This window comes from Narcine bancroftii, chromosome 6 (genome assembly GCF_036971445.1).
Source record: "Narcine bancroftii isolate sNarBan1 chromosome 6, sNarBan1.hap1, whole genome shotgun sequence".
NCBI classification, from domain to species: Eukaryota; Metazoa; Chordata; class Chondrichthyes; order Torpediniformes; family Narcinidae; genus Narcine; species Narcine bancroftii.
This window is the reverse complement of record NC_091474.1, coordinates 10,762,542-10,782,876: the sequence shown is the minus strand read 5'-3', so window position 1 is coordinate 10,782,876 and position 20,335 is coordinate 10,762,542. Positions and strand designations below refer to the sequence as shown.

The 20,335-nt window shown below is 40.2% G+C and overlaps 1 protein-coding gene across 23 annotated transcripts in view; it reads right to left on the bottom strand.

The window, feature by feature from the left end:
* Nucleotides 1-19,416, bottom strand: part of xkr7b (XK, Kell blood group complex subunit-related family, member 7b) — a 259,515-nt gene extending 240,099 nt beyond the window's left edge. For 18 of the 23 annotated variants that reach the window (XR_011339886.1, XR_011339884.1, XR_011339882.1 and 15 more), the window contains exons 1-3: nucleotides 19,237-19,416; nucleotides 8,398-8,496; nucleotides 4,627-5,736 (exon numbers count right to left, since the gene is read on the bottom strand). The gene's annotated coding sequence lies outside the window, so the exon portion shown is untranslated. The remainder of the gene's footprint in view (nucleotides 1-4,626; nucleotides 5,737-8,397; nucleotides 8,497-19,236) is intronic. The other 5 variants (XM_069883931.1, XM_069883927.1, XM_069883939.1 and 2 more) reach the window with 5 other exon arrangements.
* Nucleotides 19,417-20,335: the final 919 nt, after the last annotated feature.

The window sequence follows — 20,335 nt, the reverse complement described above, 5'->3', positions numbered from 1 at the left end:
ACCCGCTGTGTCCTCACTTCTGTTTTAGTTAGGGTGTGGCGATGGTGGGGTCTACTGTTAGGTATCACTCTGAAAGTTTGACTTCAGGCTTTTCCCCGACGAATCCAGAGGATATTTCTTGCAGTTTTGGAAATCTCCAGATACAAGACTTAGCAGGATTGACTCAGTTCTCTGCGCCTACATTATTACCACCTAATTTTATTATTTTTGTTCTTTCCACAACTGAGGAGGCATGTCAGTGAGCAACTAAGCATCAATCGTAATGTTATGGTTCTGGGTTCATTGATTGGATGAAGACAAGAGATCTTGTTCAATAAAATGAAAGGAAGCAATGAGTGAATCAAATAGCTTTCATAATTTCTTCAACAGTTCTAACTTCCCAATTCCAGATTTATTTCATGGGCCAAATTTAAATTCCCCAGCTTTCTCAGTGTGATGTAGTGCCTTGTGATTGTAAGTGCTCCCACCCGAGTTACTAGTTAATTTTAATAAACATTGCTATCAATGATCTTATCTGTTAATAAATAGATTGACAAACAATAAAAGAACATCAGAACATGAGAAGTAGAAGCATGAAAGGCTTTTGCTGATGTTTTTCCTGACCATTATTTTCCTGGACTAACCCATACCCCTTAATTTCCTCAATTTCAAAAATCCTCTGACCTGCAACTCAAATATACATAGTGACTTAGTGGCAACAGCTTGCTTTCAGATGAAAATGTGCACTATCCTCTGGATGAAGATATTGCTTCCCATCACAGTCCTCAGGAACGGGTACATTATTGTGAGACTACGGCTTCTAGCTCTAGGAATTTTGTATGCTTTAATTTATGTACCCAATTCAGCCTAGTTTCCTTAATTGCTCTACATAGTAACAACCACCCCTTCCCAGGAAAATGCATGAATAATAACAAGTGGCAATAATATTTATACTGAAATAAATATGACCACATGGTCAGGGAGAAGTGTTGAGTGGAAGAGATAACTTTGAGATACCCCAAGTATCAACACCATCACAAAAAATAATTTTTACTTTGGTGAAATAAATTTCACAGTACCATGCTGTATTTTTCTATGTTCTAGTAACAGAAAGGTTATCTCTTCCTGGGAAACAAGAAGTGTTGCTTCACTTGAAAGGACTGTCTGGGGCCCCGAATAGCGGTGAGGGAGCAGGTGTCAGTGCGTGTGTGCCACTTCCTGCAGTTCTTGTTCTTGATCTCTCTGTCTCCATCTCGGGAGACAAGCTTTCCACAGACATATGTTACAAACCCTACCTCGACTACATTTCCTCACACCCAGTCCCCTGCAAGGATTCTAATCCCTTCTTGCAATTTTCCCGTTTCCACCACATCTGTTTCCAAGACGAGGTGTTCCAGTCTAGATCATCTAAAATGTCTGCCTTCTTCTGCAAACATGGCTTCCCCTCCATCACCATCAACTCAGCCCTTACCCACATCTCCTCCATTTCCCACTCATCTGCCCTGGCCCCCTCTGTCCCAGACATAACATACAGAGGATTCCCCTTGTCCTTACCAGCCAACCCACTAGCCTCAGCATCCAACATATTAACCTCCATAATTTCCACCACTTACAAGAGCCCATTTCTAGACACATCTTTCCCTCTCCTCCCCCCCTCTGCAAAGAGACCACTCCCTCCATGTCTCCCTTGCAATTCATTCCCCCCCCCCCGCTAATCATCTTCCCCTGTGACCACCAGAAAGTGCCACACACATGCCTACACCAGCTCCCTCACCAATATTCGGGGCCCCAAACAGTCCTTTCAAGTGAAACAGTACTTGTGTAACAGCAGGAGTGATCTACTGCATCCAGTGCTCCTTTTGTGGCCTTCTCCATGTCAGAGAGACTGGGCACAGACTGGGAGATTTCTTTGCTGAGTACCTTCACTCTGTCTGCTTCAGTGACAGGGATCTCCAGTGGCCAACCACTTCAATTCCACACCCCACTCCCCTGCTCACGTCTGTCTATGGTCTCATGCCTATCCCACCTAAACAACCCATAGATTGGAGGAACAACACCTTATTTTCCATCTGGACACTCTCCATCCAGATGACATTGACATCAACTTCTCTGGTTTCTGCCGGCCTACTCTCCATTCTCCCTCCCTTCCCTTTCCCTTCTTTCCTCTAGCTCTCTGCCCCCTTCCCACTTCATTCACAGAGCCATCCTTCCTAACCCTTTCGCTGGTGTGCCCTCCCTCCCTTACCCACCTATTACCTCCTGGCTTTGGGACCGTGCTCCTCCCCCTGCCCCTCCTCGCTACCATTTTGTTCTGGCACCTGCCAACTAATTTTGTCCTATATTATTCCTTGATGAAGGGCTCAAGCCTGAAATGTTGTTTATGTCTCTTTATCTTTGCTATGTAAAGAACACTGTTTGACCTGCTGGGTTTTTCCAACATTGTGTTTTTACTAAAGACTTAGATTCAATAGCAGAAAGTTACTTAGCTCAACTATTCAAGAGGTCAGTATGGAGTTAATTTTTACTTTCTAAAGAGTAATAATTGTTTTTTCCCGAGGAAACTTTGGAACGACATCCTGTCACTATTCACATTACAGGAAAAATAGTCTTTCCTTGTGAAAATGATTGTAGTGGGCCACCTGGTGGAGGAAGTGATTTTTCACATAGAGAGGAAACAGGTCTTGACTTCGGCACAAGGTCAAGCACTTGGGTAAGGTCGAAAATGGATATTTCTTAATTCACAAAGGAAGATTAAGTTGTTAATCACAGATTTTCAAGATTTCTTTGGTAACTGACAGTAAAAACAGTCAGCAGAACTTGTCAAAGGCAACACATCATGACATCATTATTCAACTTTCTCAAATGATTAATTCTCTGTATTCTATAAATTTGTGACATTGTTAACAGTTTTATTCTTCCTGACTAAATAGACTCTTTTAAACTGAGCAAAGGTACTCAGGTCAATTTACTGGATACTTTTGTTTCTAGGATCAAACAGCTGATATTTATTTTTGGATTTTAAATGCAGAATATTTTAACTGGATGATTCCTGCCAGCCCCTCTGTGCAAATCAGTATCACAACTGAAAAAAAAGCTTAAAACTCCAAGTGGTTCAGCAGCTGTTGGGCAGCAAGACAAATCCGAGGTTACAAGGTTCTTAGGTTTCGAGAAGGACAGCGAAAACCAGGCATCTGCTGCGGGGCGTGGACTTCTACAATCTCGTATTTGCTGCAGGGTGTGGATTTTTTACAATCTCGTATCTGCTGCGGGGCGTGGACTTCTACAATCTCGTATTTGCTGCAGGGTGTGGATTTTTTACAATCTCGTATCTGCTGCGGGGCATGGACTTCTACAATCTCGCGGCAGCTTCAGATGGTTAGGAATGATGGTGCGCATCTTGGAATGTTAATTTGTTTCATTCACCACCAGAAATGACATTGTTAAAATTTCAGATCATTGGGGGTTTACCCACTCCATTTATCTTTACTGTGATAATCGTCCTCAGTAACAATGTCTCATTGAAAAAGCAAAACAGCATTTAAAGTTACAGGCTCTGCTCCTATCTGAATACATTGGTAATTATCTAGCACGAAGAGAGGAGATGTGATAGTTCTTCAAAAAGAATTAGAAAAACCCAAGCATCAGGAAAGAATTGGTGGAGAAACTCAGCCGGTCAGACAGCCTCCATGGGTAGAAGTGGTCTGTCAATGTTTCAACCCTTTATCTATTCCTGTACTTATATATTTCTCTCTAACTTTTATCCCCTAACCTTCCTAATAGATTCCCCTTTACCTATCTCTTCACCTCTTCCACCTTCTGTCCTGTCACCTCTGGGCTTCTTTCCCTCTCGACATATGTAATTTCACATTTTTTTAAATCTCAGACTGAACGAAATTCTTTGCAACACCTTGATCAGGTCAAGTAACACAAGCAAATGCTTGGTAGTCAGTTGACTCTCCTGACCATACAAAATAGGTATAGAACTGAGAAACAAACAGGAGGCAAATCCATTTATCCTAGCTAAAGATTTTTCTCAACGCTGGGATGAAATTATAGATTTATAAACTCCCAATCTGCAGAGAAAAGATTGTGCTCCAAATTAATGACAGCATCTGGAAAGCCCACTGTGGTCTTACTTCCAGTAACGCGAACGGATGTCTGAATAAAACAGTCCAATAACATACATCCACCTCGGCAGAACTACAGATACACCATTCATCTGTAGTAATACTCTGCTCCTCAAGAAGGTTGTAATGGAGCTTTTTGAATGATTTGCTTTGCCCATTGTAAACAATAAATTCATAATTCCGCCAATCTGCCCCTGAGAAGGACATTACTCAGTACTCTAAATCTTGGAAAATTGCACCTCAGCTTGAACATAAGCTTCAGTTCTTAACGTGGCAGAAGATTTTTTTATCATTCATACAGAAACTATTCCTTAAAATTTATTCATGGATACAGTCGCTAAAGAAGAACCAGATGGGGATGTGATATTCACTATAAACACAAACATCTGCTTCTAAATATTTATGAATGACATGTGCCCACATGATGCATGACTAAGTGGGATAATATAAATCCAATGCAAGTATAAATGTTATAATCCCAGAACTTATCAAAATATATGGAGCTATAATTTTTCATTACCTAAACTGTAACATGATCACCAAACACCTCCACGATAGTAAGACCTATTGAATGAAAAATAAACAAGGAGAAAAAGTAAATTAACCCCAAAATAACATGGAGGGATCCAAGATTATACTAGTTCTTGGCACAAATTTTATTTTCATTTTTCTTTGTTGCCAGTGCACAGCATTGCCACTCAAGCTCCACAGAAATTGGGGAGTAGGTTAAACAGGTTTTTTTCAAAGGTGAAAGATCATACAACACGAAACCAATGTTGCAACTGTGTAAACATTTTGTTAGGCCACATTTGGAAATGGAATATTGCGCGCAGTTCTGTTCGCCACGCTGTAGGAAGGATGTGAAGGCGTTGGGAAGGTGCTAAAGAAGTTGACCAGGATGTTGGCTAGATTAGAGGGTGTTAGCAAAAAGGAGAAGTTAAACAAATTTGGATTGTTTTCACTGGAGCATTGGAGGCTGAGAGTTAACCTGATTCAAGTATATTAAGTTTCAAAAAGTCAACCCCTGAAGGGCATAGGTTTAGGGGAATTTAAAGGAGAATTGTAAGGCAAGTTTTTTTTTACTCGGAGTGGCAGAGGCCTGGAAAGTGGTTAAAAACAGATATGACAGAAACTTTGAAGAGGTATTTAGAAAGACCCATGAACAAGCAGGGAATAGAGGATATGGACATGTGAGGTGGGTGGGATTCGTTTGAAATGGTCGGCACAGACACAGTGGGCTGAAGGGTCTGTTGCTGCGTTGCTCTGGGAGATCAAGTTCAGAAAATTCTGCCTCATTTGTTTTACCAGTAAATTGATTTCGCAATTTGCCAAGCTGCCAACCTTTCCCTGCGCAACTCCTGCCACCTCCACACGGCGACTGGCCCCCAACCAAAGACTGACAACACTTATATAGGACCAGATGTTTCAATTATTTGTATAGAATTTCAATTCTGCGCTCAAAAGATAAGCTACAAAATTGTCAACGTGTTCAAAAATATCCTGTCCATGGGTCTTTTCTTCCTTGTTACGACTTATTTAGTTAGCTTTGTTTCCCGTGCATCATGCTGGTAATAGCTTCCTGTTTTCTTCCTGTCTCTCAGCAGCTCTCCTGCGTTAAGAAGCATGTCTGCTGAAGGAAAACAGACATGGACAAAATGTCAGCTTCAGGAAAAGCAATGAATAAAGAGCTGTAACAATGCAGAGATTTTATCCTTTTAACTCTTTCATTTACTTTTACACTTGTTGTTGCAATGTTATTTATTTGGCATCATAAATTAATATGGGTTCAGTACTGTTACATCTTCACCACACTCAGGTATGAACATTTTCTGGGGACAATTTCTAAGTAATTGGTCAGAATTCCTGTTTCTTTCCATTGCTTACAGGAAAGGTTAATCTAGAAGCACTGAGCATTATTTTTACTAATGTTAATATCACGGGCTCCAACCAAGACTTTACAATTGGTTAAGAAGGACACAAGCTGGCTGAACATAATTGGAAGATGTGGGCAGAACACTTAGCATTTCTTATTGGAGGGCTCAGCTCTGAAAATCAGTTATCATTTAAATTTTTTTAAATTTAGACACACCGCATGGTAACAGGGCCCTCCTGTCATGAGCATGTCGCCCAAATACCCCAATTAACCTACAACCCCCGAATGCTTTGAAAGGTGGAAGGAAACTGGGGCACTCAGAGGAAGCCCAGGAAACCACAGGGAGAGCGTACAAACTCCTTATGGACAGCGCCAGATTCAAACCCAGGTCACTGGCACTGTAATAGCTTTGTGCTAACCGCTACACTAACCGTGCTGCCATGTACAAGAAATGATGACATATTTTAACATAAAATATTTGTAAAATATAAAAACATATTTGCCAACCTGTAATGCACATGTAAAAATGTTTTAAAAGAAAACAATTAATGATAACACTCAAAGATTTCCTACAGTGATAATATGGTTGAATTTATATACAGTAAAATCCACAATATCCGGCACCTACGGTAATTGGCAGATGCCGGATAAGTGAATATTCCGGTTGCTTGATATTGCGTGTCTTTCTTCTTCTTTGGCTTGGCTTCGCAGACGAAGATTAATGGAGGGGTAATGTCCACGTCAGCTGCAGGCTCGTTTGTGGCTGACAAGTCCGATGCGGGACAGGCAGACACGGTTGCAGCAGTTGCAAGGGAAAATTGGTTGGTTGGGGTTGGATGTTGGGTTTTTCCTCCTTTGCCTTTTGTCAGTGAGGTGGGCTCTGTGGTCTTCTTCAAAGGAGGTTGCTGCCCGCCGAACTGTGAGGCGCCAAGATGCATGGTTTGAGGCGATATCAGCCCACTGGCGGTGGTCAATGTGGCAGGCACCAAGAGATTTCTTTAGGCAGTCCTTGTCCCTCTTCTTTGGTGCACCTCTGTCATGGTGGCCAGTGGAGAGCTCGCCATATAACACGATCTTGGGAAGGCGATGGTCCTCCATTCTGGAGACGTGACCTACCCAGCGCAGTTGGATCTTCAGCAGCGTGGATTCGATGCTGTCGGCCTCTGCCATCTCGAGTACTTCGATGTTAGGGATGAAGTCGCTCCAATGAATGTTGAGGATGGAGCGGAGACAACGCAAACTAACCACTAGAGGGGACAAATGTTAAACTTTCATATTTTTTACCTGTTTATTTTCTGCAATTATTTTGCTGGTTGCTTGAATTACAGATAATGGGGATTTTACTATATTCCCCATATGTAGGCAAAATATTATCTTTCTACTGAAGAATAATATTACAATACACAGTCAAGACTAGCTACTCTATATACGTGTGTGATAGTCAAATTTAGTGGGCCAATTTTTAGGGTAAAATTTAGGGGGGGGTCAACAATTACACATACACTACTTTTGACTGCAGTAAGTACCTGCATAATTTGAGGCGTAAGGAGCTCAGATGAGTGGGTAGGTGGGCAGCCAGGACTGGGTGGTGTCAGCAATCATGGCAGCAGGGTTTGGATGGGAAGGTGGTTGGCTGGCACTGGATGGAAAGCCCGCATTTGAGGCATTGGAAGCTTGGATAGGTTGGCGGCCAAGAGCTAGGTGAGAGTTCATGGTTGGGGCTTCGGGAGCTCAGATGGACAGGTGGGCAGTGAGATCAGGTGGTAAGTCCACATTCGAGGTGTCAGGAGCTTAGATGAATGGGCGGCCAAGACTGAGGCGAGAGTCTGCAGTCAGGGCTTCAGGAGCTCAGATGGGTAGGGAGCCGGGGCTTAGGTGAGAAACTGTATTTGGGGCATCAGGAGCTCAGATAGGCAGGTGGCCAGTCAAAAAAAGGCTTGTTAATTACTTTTACATTCCATATATGCCAACCTGTAATGCACATGTAAAAATGTTTTAAAAGAAAACAATTAATGATAACACTCAAAGATTTCCTACAGTGATAATATGGTTGAATTTATATACAGTAAAATCCCCAATATCCGGCACCTACGGTAATTGGCAGATGCCAGATAAGTGAATATTCTGGTTGCTTGATATTGCGTGTCTTCTCCTTTGACTTGGCTTCGCAGACGAAGATTTATGGAGGGGTAATGTCTACGTCAGCTGCAGGCTGAGGTGAGAGACTGTATTTGGGGCATCAGGAGCTCAGATAGGCAGGTGGCCAGAGTCAAAAAAAGGCTTGTTAATTACTTTTACATTCCATATATGGAAAATACCAAATTTTTGGGGCTAAAAATAGAGGGTCAACTTTTACGAAGTATCAACTATATACGTTTTTGGGTGGATGAATTCATCAGTATTTTTGGAAAAACTCACTTGGGATACAGCTAGCTTGTGTAACCTGCAATGTCCACTTTTTTTCAAGGGAGGGTATCTTGTAGCTGAAGCAGGTCACGGAAATCATTGATGATCATTCTGAAATGGAGATGTAAATGAGATAATAGGAGAAAGTGGAATCAAAAATTTCTAATGCTACACTAGAGGTGGCTGAAAAGAACAGGAAGGTGCTCAATCCATGGAATACAGAGAAAGCTTTGACTGCAGGTATCAAGCGTTCAGAACCTTGATAAAATACCGCGGGGAGTTCAATAACCTCATGCAGTGTTAAGATAAGTGAATGCGTCTTCACATCCCATCTTCCTCATTCATCCTCAGACTCTTCCCAATACATCATCGTCTAAACAATACCTACCAGTCAAAACCCATACCTAACACCTCGTTCACATCCAGCTGTTCAATGATGAAAGTCATGTGACTCAAACAGAATGCATCATCTTACCTGGATGTTCACCTCGGCACATGACAGAAATAGCAGGTGCTAACTGGATAGAGATAGATGTGTGCAATTGTTAACCACTTTAGAGATGGTGCTGGTCTGCATTTGGTCACTAACATGCCAGCAACTGATGAGGAAAGAAAGGAGTGAAACATGAAAGTCTGCAGTTGCAGTGATAGTAGTAAAAACACAGAAATGCTGGAGGATGCAGCAGGTCTTGCAGCGTCCATGAGAGGTTGGATATATAACCGACATTTTGGGCCTGAGCTCCTATAGATGCTGCGAGAACTGCTGTGTTCTTCCAGCATTTCTGTGATTTTACTAGCTGGTGAGGAATGGCCAGAAATATGGCCACAGGTTAAAATAACAAGTAACACAGCACAATGAAGATTTTTTTCCTGAACACTTTTTGAGTGTATTTTTTGTAATTTGTGCTGTTGATCATGAAAATCAGCAGAAGATTTTCCTATCGCATGCCGCTTTTCAGATATAACCTAGTTTTGTGATTTCCTGTCATATTTTGTCTACTTCAAACCTCCAAAACCACGAAGTGCAACATATCATTGAAAATTTATTTTCTGCATTCGCACTCCTTCCTTGCTGATCTTGGTGCAGACGAACATGACGAAAGGTTTCACCAGGACATTGCAACCATGGAAAAGCGGTATCAGGGAAACTGGAATCTATCAATGTTGGCCGACTATTGTTGGACAGTGACACAGAGGCATCAGATGCGGAGTACAAATGAAATTCAACAGCAAAACATTTTTAGGTCAGCATCACTGGGCAATTAAACATGCTAAATTCAATAAAGGTTAATATAATGTTTCTCCAATTTCCCATGTGATAGAGCAAATCTGAAATTATCTCTGCGTTCTATCATAATCCCCAATTTGTTTTCAGGAAGCAAACCTTTTAGAAAAAAAATGTCCAGTGTAATCAGTCAATGAATTTTTAAATCATCTTATTGCTAACCTGGGCAAACTTTGTTCTGAGTTAAAACTAGAAACATTAACATTGATGTCCTTGTCTACAATCCTTCTCAACCAATAGAATTAATCTTGACATTCATTGCACCTATGAATATTTCACACCTTCTGCAATATTTACAAATGATGGAACCCCAGGAAGTAGTTGTTAAGCATTTAGAAATAATAATGCACCAGTCTACTAAAGTTTTCATCTGTTTTCAGCAATTCCTTCAACATATGCCTTTATTATACAGAGGCCTGGACTGATAATCTAGAGATGCCAGTTTAATTCAACCACGGCAGTCAGGGAAATAAAACATAGTTAATTATTCTGGAACTTGAAAGCATTAAATACCTATGACATTGAAAGTACCAAATGACATTTAAAAATGTAACATTCTTAAGTCACTTTTGAAGGAAATCTATCGCCATTCATTATCTTGTCTAAATATGTTTCAAACACAGAGAAATGCAGCAGACTCTTATTTGTTCTCTAAAGTGGCTCAAAATGCCATTCACAAATAAATCAATTAAAATAAAATCAAATGTCTGGTTTATTATTTGTATAACATTTTAACCAACTTATGTGCCGTGTGGTAGGACATTTGAAAGATTATTGTACTTGAACTTCTGGGACCACACTTCTGGAAATGCTATCACCATCAATAAAGAATCATTGTTCTCACCTTAATTAAGATAAAGGAAGCCTCAAAAGTATTGACAAGTTAGGGATGTTGATGCTGAGAAACAAGCAAGGCAGTTAACAAGCATGGGGTAGCAGAGAACAGGGTTCTTTGGATAATGTGGTCATGGTGACAAATGTTGGATCTGGGACATTTGTTGAAGTAGAACAATGTTTGCTTTCTACATGAGTATTACCCTGATCATCAACTTCCTGGAGAAAAAGCATCAGTCAGAAAGTTAAACAGACCAGCCAAATAACGTCACTGCAGACAAGTGCAGGTCAAAGATGAATGCACGTTCCTCGAGCTTGAAAGCCTTTTCTTACTATCTTGTTAATATCAGGAATATTATGGAGTCGTCTCTCCTTTCCTGAATACAGGTTCGACAACTCTATAACAATAATATCCAGGAAAAGCAATTGACTTGGTTGGCAAGCCATCCACTTCCTTAAAATTGTACTTCCTCTATTTTCTTTCTTTTGACAGCACCTTCTGTTGACTTCTACCATTTTGAAAGTTAAGGGCAAAGATATATGGTGGATGGACATCTGTAATACTTCTCCAAGTGATGCATCAATTTGACTTAAGATGTATGAACATCTTCCCGAACAATGTTATGGGATAACTGTGATGAGAGAGTGCAATGGTTCAAGGAGGGACTGCAGCATACCTTTCGAGGCAATTAGGCAGACATTGAATGCTAACATCGCCAAAGATGACCTCATCATGTAACCGATAATTTTTTTTGTGGGAAGGGAAATTTAAAAAGTCTAATTTTCAGGAAAGCAAGTCAAAAGGAAAACTCCAGGAGCAAAGTTAATTAGTTTCCAGATGATTTCTTTTCATGTCATGGATATGTTCCTGTCTAATAAGAAGGAAGGCATTCATGATTATCTCTCAGGGTTAAATGTACAGCTTTTGTTTATGGTTTTGGATTAACTAGTTCTAACAGCTTGACCATAACTGAGAATGGTCAGCTGAGAAAATCTGTCACTTTGTACATTCAAGCAGCTGCCAGTGAACAGTGTACATGATCTGTTTAGTCTGGCTCTTTCTTCCAGCTGACATCCGGATGTTGCAAATCCAGGCATAATCATCTGTGAATAACCTGAATACCCACTTTTGAAGCACGATGCTTTAAGACTAAGGTACCTATGCATCTTATTTATTCCATTTTTGTACTTTCATTTGAATACCCACTTTTGAAGCACAATGCTTTAAGACTAAGGTACCTATGCATCTTATTTATTCCATTTTTGTACTTTCATTTGATAAATTCAAACTTATATCATGCCCATAATCGAAAAATAATATTTGACCTTATAAAAATACTGGCTACAACTTAATCAAATCATCAAGATTCCTCAGATTAAGTTTTTAGATTCAAACTAGTATTATATATAATTTTTAAATAAATGCATTAAAACAATGGCTGGAAATATAATTTTATTCAGCTTGCTTTGCGTTACTGGTACTGAAATAATTTAAAATGTGCCAACAATGGTTTACTAAATGAAAACTAAAAAACTTAAACAAACCAAGATGCTTTGAAAATCCTTATTGTTTAAAATAATTGCTGTTTCATTGACGCAGTTTTCATCTCCTTGAGGTGAAATTATTGATGATTGAACAGCGATTACACTTTGTCCATTTCTATAGATCAGCCATTCTCAACTATGTTTTACTTGGCATGGCCCTGCTAGCACTCCGCTCAAAATTTACAGGCCCCTTTTCCCTGTCAAGCCGTCGTTTTAGTTTCTTCCATTCTTTTCTACTTCCGACTATATAAAAAAACATTTAAAAAATTGTTATGAGGTGAAAAGAAAACAAGGCGTAAACTTAAATGTGCTATGGCCCCCATTGAGAATGGCTGCTATGGATGATTTGTTAGGTGATCAGAGCCTGTTGTCATGGTGTCTGTGGACTTACCACCTCTGGTAAAGGCAAGAGTTTTAATCTAATACTCCTCAGGAAAGTGCAACTGAAGCAAACAAGGCTAACGATCAACCTTCTACAGGAGCTATATCGAGAGTGTCCTAGCCGGCTGCCTCACAGGATAGTACTTTTGCTGTAAAGAAATGGATCTGAGGTCAATCCACAGGACCATAAGAGTGGCAGAGAGGATCAATGGAGCCTCCCTCCACCTTCCACACCTTAGCAGGATCGTTGTCTGAAGAGGACATGTAAAATCATTGAGGACCCCTACCACCCTGCACACAGTATCTTCAGTATCTTTCAGCTCCTCCCGTCGGGAAAGAGATTCAGAAGTATCAGGGCCAGCTCCACCCAGCTGAAAGACAGCTTCTTCCCATGGCTAGTGAGAATTCTAAACGACCAAAGGAACCGCTCACGTTAACCATCGAGATCTCATGTTTATGAAACAATATTTATTTATTTGTATGTGAATACTTGTTCTGCAGATGTATTGTTTGCCTGTATTTGTGTTATGTCTGGTTGTGTGCCTGTGTGTTTTGCACCAAGGACCAGAAAACGCTGTTTTGTCTGGCTGTACTTGTGCAATCAGATGACAATAAACTTGACTTGACTAAGCGTAACTCATGGAAGTAAAAGAGAGAAAGTGCAGTATAAATTGAAGAGAAAAAATGATCTTGGACCTGTTATAACTTGTATTTGGACAGAAAAATAATTCTCATAATTGTAGCCTGCTCCTGACGACATAATGAGATCTGTCGGGGTTAAATCTTAAATATTTGTTTAACCTGTGAACCTTCCCTTCTGAATTCTTTCAACTGCAAAAGAAAATAGCAACAAACATTCGGAATCCTGTTTTGTGAATTAGATGATGACAACAATTCCTTAGGTAAGCTAAGAGTTCAAATTCTTCTCATTTTTGAAGCAAAATTAGTGGAGTCGGAAACACATCAGCAACTGAAATAACAGGCAAGAGGAAATGAACTGCCAGATCACATTTAAAACATCAAATAGCTGAAGACTTACGATGGGACCAAAAAAGTACTGCAAAAAAATAAATATATTAAAAAATACCTCACAATACGCCCAGATTGTGGAATGATTTCATCCTGTTTCATCCCTATCTGCTTTCCCAAAATCCTTCCCCAATACAGTGGGATAGTCAAGAATGGGTGAGTTGAATCATCTATTGTAGTGAGGGATCTTTCTGCTAGTCTAATGAGCTGCAGATTCAATTTTTTTTTAAAGTATTGAAACTTCTTGTAATATTCTATAATATTGTAATTGTCCCATTAAATCTATCTCGCCCGCAGAGAGAAAAAAAAACCCCTCAGGTTGTATGTGATGTCTCCCTGACAATAAATCTGACATCTGAAGCGTTAATGGAGTGCCTGCAGTCAATTTTCCATTCATATATTGAGTGCAATGTGATTAAATCGCAAATTGCTCATTTACAGCCAAAAATTTAAAACTGAGCAACATAAGAGATAATAGGTCAAGTAACAAAATGCTGGGGCTACGATACTAGTTCTGAGGACTGATTTTAAAAGGAAATCATAAGGCTAATGGGCACAACTTCCAGAGCTGAGGAAGCAGTCAGAAGAAAGCATCGCACGAATGAGGTGAAGCAAATTAATGGTGAGGAGAGGACGGAGATTGTGGAGGACTGGAGGTGCTGTGGAGGACTGGAGGCGCTGCGGAGAAAGGAAGCAGTTCAGCCATAGTGAGATTGAGACAAGATGCAAGTTTAGAAAGTGAGGCCTGGTCATAAGAATTTACTAAAGCTTGGCCATGAGCAAGGAATTAAACAATTTATAACATAAAAAGAATGAATTTCCTGCTTATTTGAAGCATCCTTTACAAAAAGATACGATCCAACTATTGATTTTCACTTTGCCTGCATTTAATAGTATTACAAACAAAGTGTTCCTTCCTTCACTCTACCACATATTCAAGAGCCTCCGCTCCCTTAAAACAACAGCAGCAAGACTGCACGATGCTGTAATCAATGAGCAGCAAATCAAGTTAGGAAGGGGTAGAGAACTGAAGCCACCTTGCTCCAAGAATTTTTTCACAAATGGAAAGAAACCCTGTCCCACAGTATTTTCTGCGGCCAGCCAAAAATGTAGTCGTCTTCTGATGTTATTATTATTTTTGATCTCAACCTTACAAAGACTGAAGTAATTGGAAGGGAAGAGTGAAGGGTCAGTTAAAACAAGTGCATCAAAGTCTAAAAACAACTTGATTTGATTGAGTGAGCGATTAAAAACATCCTGTTTTCATGATACGTGGAGTCATCATTCACTTTTTGCAATTGAAAACAGAATTGTATCAATTGTATCCTAAGAGTAATCACAGAAATGTTCAATTATAAGTCAAATTTATTTCTTAGGAGAAAGAAAAACCAATATAAATTCAATCAGAAAACAAAACAGCAGATCCAGTTATTGTATCGAGTGTTCATTCTCTCCCAACATAATTGTAAATCAAGGCTTCTGGTACAAATGTTGTTTTCAGGCGATCAAAATGGGACAAATTAGTCACTTCCTTCCACAAGAACTGCTTCTGGCTCACAGGTTTCTTCCTGTAATCTCAAATGAAAATTTCACATGTTTTTTCTCATCATCTTCAGTATACTGAACAAGGCAATGAAAATATGTAAAAAGAGTGTAAATTTGGATAATCTTGCTTTGGTGCCGAGGCATTGGTTGACACATTTGGTTGGTGTACAAAATCGTCACTTCATCAGTGCTAACACCAGATGGCTTTCCTCTCTCAATAAAAAAAGATCCAAGGGATATTTGAAACAACATTGATCTGCTGAATATAGAATACATCAGGGGTGCAGTGTGGCCAGAGCTCACCAGAGCACTGCTCCGGCACCTCTGTATAAAAGTGATCAACTTCTCCACGAATGAGGGAGATATGATTATAGATTTGAGAGAACATTCCTCTCTCAACAAGTTTTAGAATTTAAGTCAGAATACTGTCTGCTCCCCAACTTTCCATTTTTCACTGAATCAGGAATGGTGGCAAGTTGAGGGAATGATTGGTGGATACTATCTACTGGACTCCAACGTGCGTGAGTGAGGACACTGCGGTCTCGCTGAATCTCGTGATACTTACACGGAGAGGGATGTCGCCATCTAGTTGGGGGCCATGCGGTAAGGTTCTGGCAGCGATATCCCATTTCATCTACCTCTATCAATTCAGCTGTGCTCGCCACTTACAGAATGGATCAAACCGATAACAGTATTCCATTCAAAATTAGCTCTCAAGTAGAAATGATATTTTTTATTTCTTGACAGCTGTCAGAGAGAAGGGGCCTTTGGCTGGGGTCAAAGTTGTACTGGTGGTGAGTTTAGAGAAAGACCCAGGAAAAAGGGAGAGACATGGGTGGGGGGGGGGGGGGTGGGGGTGGGGGTGGGTTGGGGAAAAGTGAGGCACAGGATAGAGAGGGGGAGAGAGAGAGAAGCGTGGGACAGATAAAAGCACAAGATAGAGAGATAGAGACTTGAATACAGTCAAAATTGAGTGACCTTAGATATGTGTGTGGGGGTGGAGGGGTTGGGGGAAGAAATGTGGGATAGACCCAGGATTGAGAGGAGAGAAAAGAATCCCACCCTGTCTGTAAGGAGTTTGTATGTTCTCCCTGTGTCTGCGTGGGTTTCCTTCGGGTGCTCTGGTTTCCTCCCACCTTTCAAAACATACAGGGTTTATAAGTCAGTTGGGTGTATTTGGGTGGCATGGGCTCATGGGACAAAAGGACCTGTTACAGTATGTCTAAATTTAAATTTAATTTAATATTTTAAAATTTTATTTATTGGTTCATATTGTAAACAAATAAGAAAAGATGGCCAGCTAGCAATCTTAAAAACATGATGAGAATTATTTTTCTGTCCAAATATAAGTGGGATTCGAACCCCAGTCGAGATCACTGGTCTGCTGTGCTAACCATACTGCCCCACTGTTACGCTTACCGTGCAGTCCCTTCAATTCAAAACAAATTTGTACCTTTCCTTTTGAAAGATTTTTGCAAAATTATTAAGTGTCAGAAAAAAGTTCAATGTAAAAATCTAAATTCAGAACATTGCTTTGAATTTGAATAACAATTTAATCAGAAGAGAAAATTTTCTAATTAAAATTCAACTCAAAATTAATATCACATATATAATAACTAATGACTTATGTTACCAACAGTTATTAAGAGAAAGTTTGAAATCTGCAGTACTGGGCTTAACTGATCTTCACTTGCTTTTGGTATAAATGTTGGAATCTATATTTCACAATGGAGCAGGTAAAAGATCATAATGTCACAAACAATAAGATCATAGCATCATGGATTTATAGAGGAAAAGATCATAATGAATTTTCTTTGGTTTATAGGTAACTGAGTGAGTCAGGAGAAACTAGTTGATGTAATGTATCTGGACTTTCAGAAATATTTAAACAAGTACCACGAAGTACCACAAAAAAAGACACAGTGACATAATTTATGGCCTCGTGGGCCAGGAATCATACATTTGGCATGAAAGATCTTGATTTGGAAGCAGGCCAAGTTGTGGACCAACACAAATCAGTATTGGATCCTCAAGCTATTCATAATTTATATGAATTTTTAAGGTAAACTAACAGTTTAACATTGCTAAGTTGATTGGAAGTTATGAGGGAAAGAGATAAAATTTATTGCAAAAGGGATATCAAGTGAGTAAGTTGTTGGCGTATAGAGTGTAATATTAGGGAACATGCATGGTAAGAAAAGAAAAATTGGTCACTTTAATTTGAGGGAAACTAATAAATGTTGATCTATAAAGCAAATCTTATTATGCTGGTTCGTGAGGAATGCAAAGTAAACTTACAAATAATCGATGAGGAAGATGAGAAATTGGTGTCCAAGAGTAACAAAATGCAAAAGCTCATTGCATTTAAGTTTGTTTTCCTTACCTAAAGAAGGTGTCAGAACAAGATAGATTCACCTGATTGATTCTGGAGATGCTGCAGTATCTTTGATGCACCGCAGTTTATTCAACAAGAGGTGATAACTAAGAAAAAGAGCATTCTGAGGAGGATTGACAAAATAAATATAAGATGAGAGACTGTATGTTCCAGTTGTAGAATCTAGAACCACTAGGGGACATAATATTACCATGAGAGGCAAGCATTTAAAATGGATAGGAGACTGATAGATTGTGAATGCCTAGGAAAATCACTTCACAAATTTCAGATAAAAAGTAGATGTTTATGAGGACATAGCTTCATTTAACTATGATTCTTCTCAAGAATCTGGCCAGGATTTTAAAAGACAATCCCACCATTGATCCCTTTAATCAATTCTTTACATGTTTTGTTATGTGGTAGAGTTGTAAAGTTATAGAGAGAAAGAGCATGAAAACAGAACCTTTAGCTCATTGTGTCTATGGTTGACCGTTGATCACTTATTTACACTAATTGTGCATTAATGCTACTTCTTTTTTGTTCTCCCCATATTCCCATCAACTCACTTGGATTCTACCACACAGAAGGGTCAATTATAGTGACCATCCTACACATCTTTGGATTGTGGGAGGAAACTGTAGCATACAGAAATCCAGACGTCACAATAGTTCCTTTCATGTAGTGAAAAAGCTTGACTGTAAAAGCGGAGATACTTACCTCTATGAATGCGCCGTTGCTGGTTCCAAGGCACCCTCTGCAATCCCTCTCGGGGAAGGATCATCAGCCGAGTGTTGCGCTCTGCTGTTTCACATGAATACACAGCCACTGCAAGCAGCTAGCTAGGGGTGGGCTGATGACGTCGCAATATCACCAGCAACCCATCTCTCCTCTCTCCCCCACCCACTCACCCCTCTCCTTCCATGACCCCCTCAGGGCAGGGGGAGCCAGCGGGAGCCATCAGGTCAAGGACGGTCGGCGGGAACTATCAGGGCAGGGGCCGTGAGGACAGGGGCCAGTGTGGGCTGTGACAGCCCCGCCGGCTGCTCCAGCACCTCACCAGGCCACTTCGGCTTTTGGGGCTGTCAGTGGAGCAATGGCCATCTTCTACCTATAATCCTCCACGCACCTGGAACAGTTCTGGGAAACACAGAGTGGTTCCAGCTGCATTAGGGATTATAGGTAGGGAAGACGACCATTGCTGTGCTGCAGATTTATGATGGGTGGCACCAGTTGCCCCACCTCCATTGGCTCTGGGAGGGGCCATGAGGCGCCGCTCAACATGAATGTGATGCAAGAGCAGCCTTTTAATGGAGCAACCTTAAAAGTGCTTATATTTTTCCCTCTGCGCTTATAGCTGGCCTCCAGGCAGAGACTTAGCATGAAAGGACCTTAAGAGAATGTGAAAACTCCACCCGGACAGTGCCTGAGATTAGCACTGAATGTGGGCCTCAAGCATTGTGAGCAGGGTGTCAACCTGCTGCAATTCAAGAGCTGTTATGTCAAACAATCTGTACCATCTTAGATCCACCAGGAGAACAGAAGGGCCACTCATCCCAGTGGAGAAAGATGCCTGCAATGGAGTACAGTAAGTAGATATTAACATATACTGTATAAATTTTTTGAAGTAATGTAGCTTAGTTAACTGATTTTATGCCAGGGAGATTCAGAACCACATATAGTCCTGATAGGTTTTATAGCCTGGGAAGCCCAGGATAGTCTCAGCTGCCTGTCAGAGTTCCACTAGTCTTTATTATTAAACTTTCAACCATCCTTTCATGATCAGAGTTTGTTTAAACATCTTCCACTCATGGTTTACATTTCCAGCCCATTTTACAGCATCAAGAGTTTTTAAACTCACCACATTTTCTCTGCTGATATCGAGTGTCTTTCTTCCACTCCTGCTACCATATGATGTTTCTCTTATTCCAATAAAGAAGCTTGGGTTCTTTTTAAACAACTAGATTTACTAACTAAAGCAAGCAACACTAAGAACAAAACTCAGACAGGAGCTCATGTGGAGGCCTCCATCTTGAATCTACCCAAGATCTAACATTCCCCAGATGCCACACACTCCCTCTTTGACTCCTCCTGGTGGTAGCACTCTAGCACTACACCCAGAATCAGAAACATTTACAGCATGATGGCCAAAAAGCATTAATTAGACTAATCACACTCCACCACTCTTACTCTACAACCCTGTGACTTTCAACACTTCAAATGTTTATCCATGTATTTTTAAAACATGATGACAATTTTTAGTTCAGCAACCATCCAGGCAAGGAGTCCCAGACCCCCACTAATCTTCACTCAACTCCATCTTACTCTTTCTTCTTAATTCTATGTTCACGGGTTACTGACTTCTCGACGAAGGGAACTATTCATTTTTACTCACTCTCTGCATGCATGCCATTATTTTGCATACTCTGATAAATTCTCCCCCCCCCCCATTCTCTTCCGTTCCAAATAAAGCATCCCAAGCCAAAACAATCATATTTTCCTAACTACATTTCTCCATCCCTGACAATAACCCTACAAGTCACCTCTGCACTGTCTTTTATGACGTTGCATTAATCCAGTAAAATGGTGGCTGGATCTGTTCGGGTACTCTGACAGTGAGCTAATTTATGCGGATCTCACTTAAACTCCACTCTTATGTTCTGTGCCACAGCCAGTACCAATCTAAGAATATACATTTTGCTATGTACATGACAGCAGCAATAAAGATTAGCCCAAACAGTATTATATGATATTTAAAAGAATATTTTTAATTATTAATATAACACCTACTCTCATTTAACTAACTTATCTAAACTTAACTTAAATTTATATACAATTATCTAATTTAAACTCTAACTAGTGATGAGTATACTGGTGTTGATGGAAAAATCCAAGCCACAACTGCTCAAGGCTCAATTCTGGGAAGACAGCTCAAAGTTCAAACTTCAGACATTCAACGA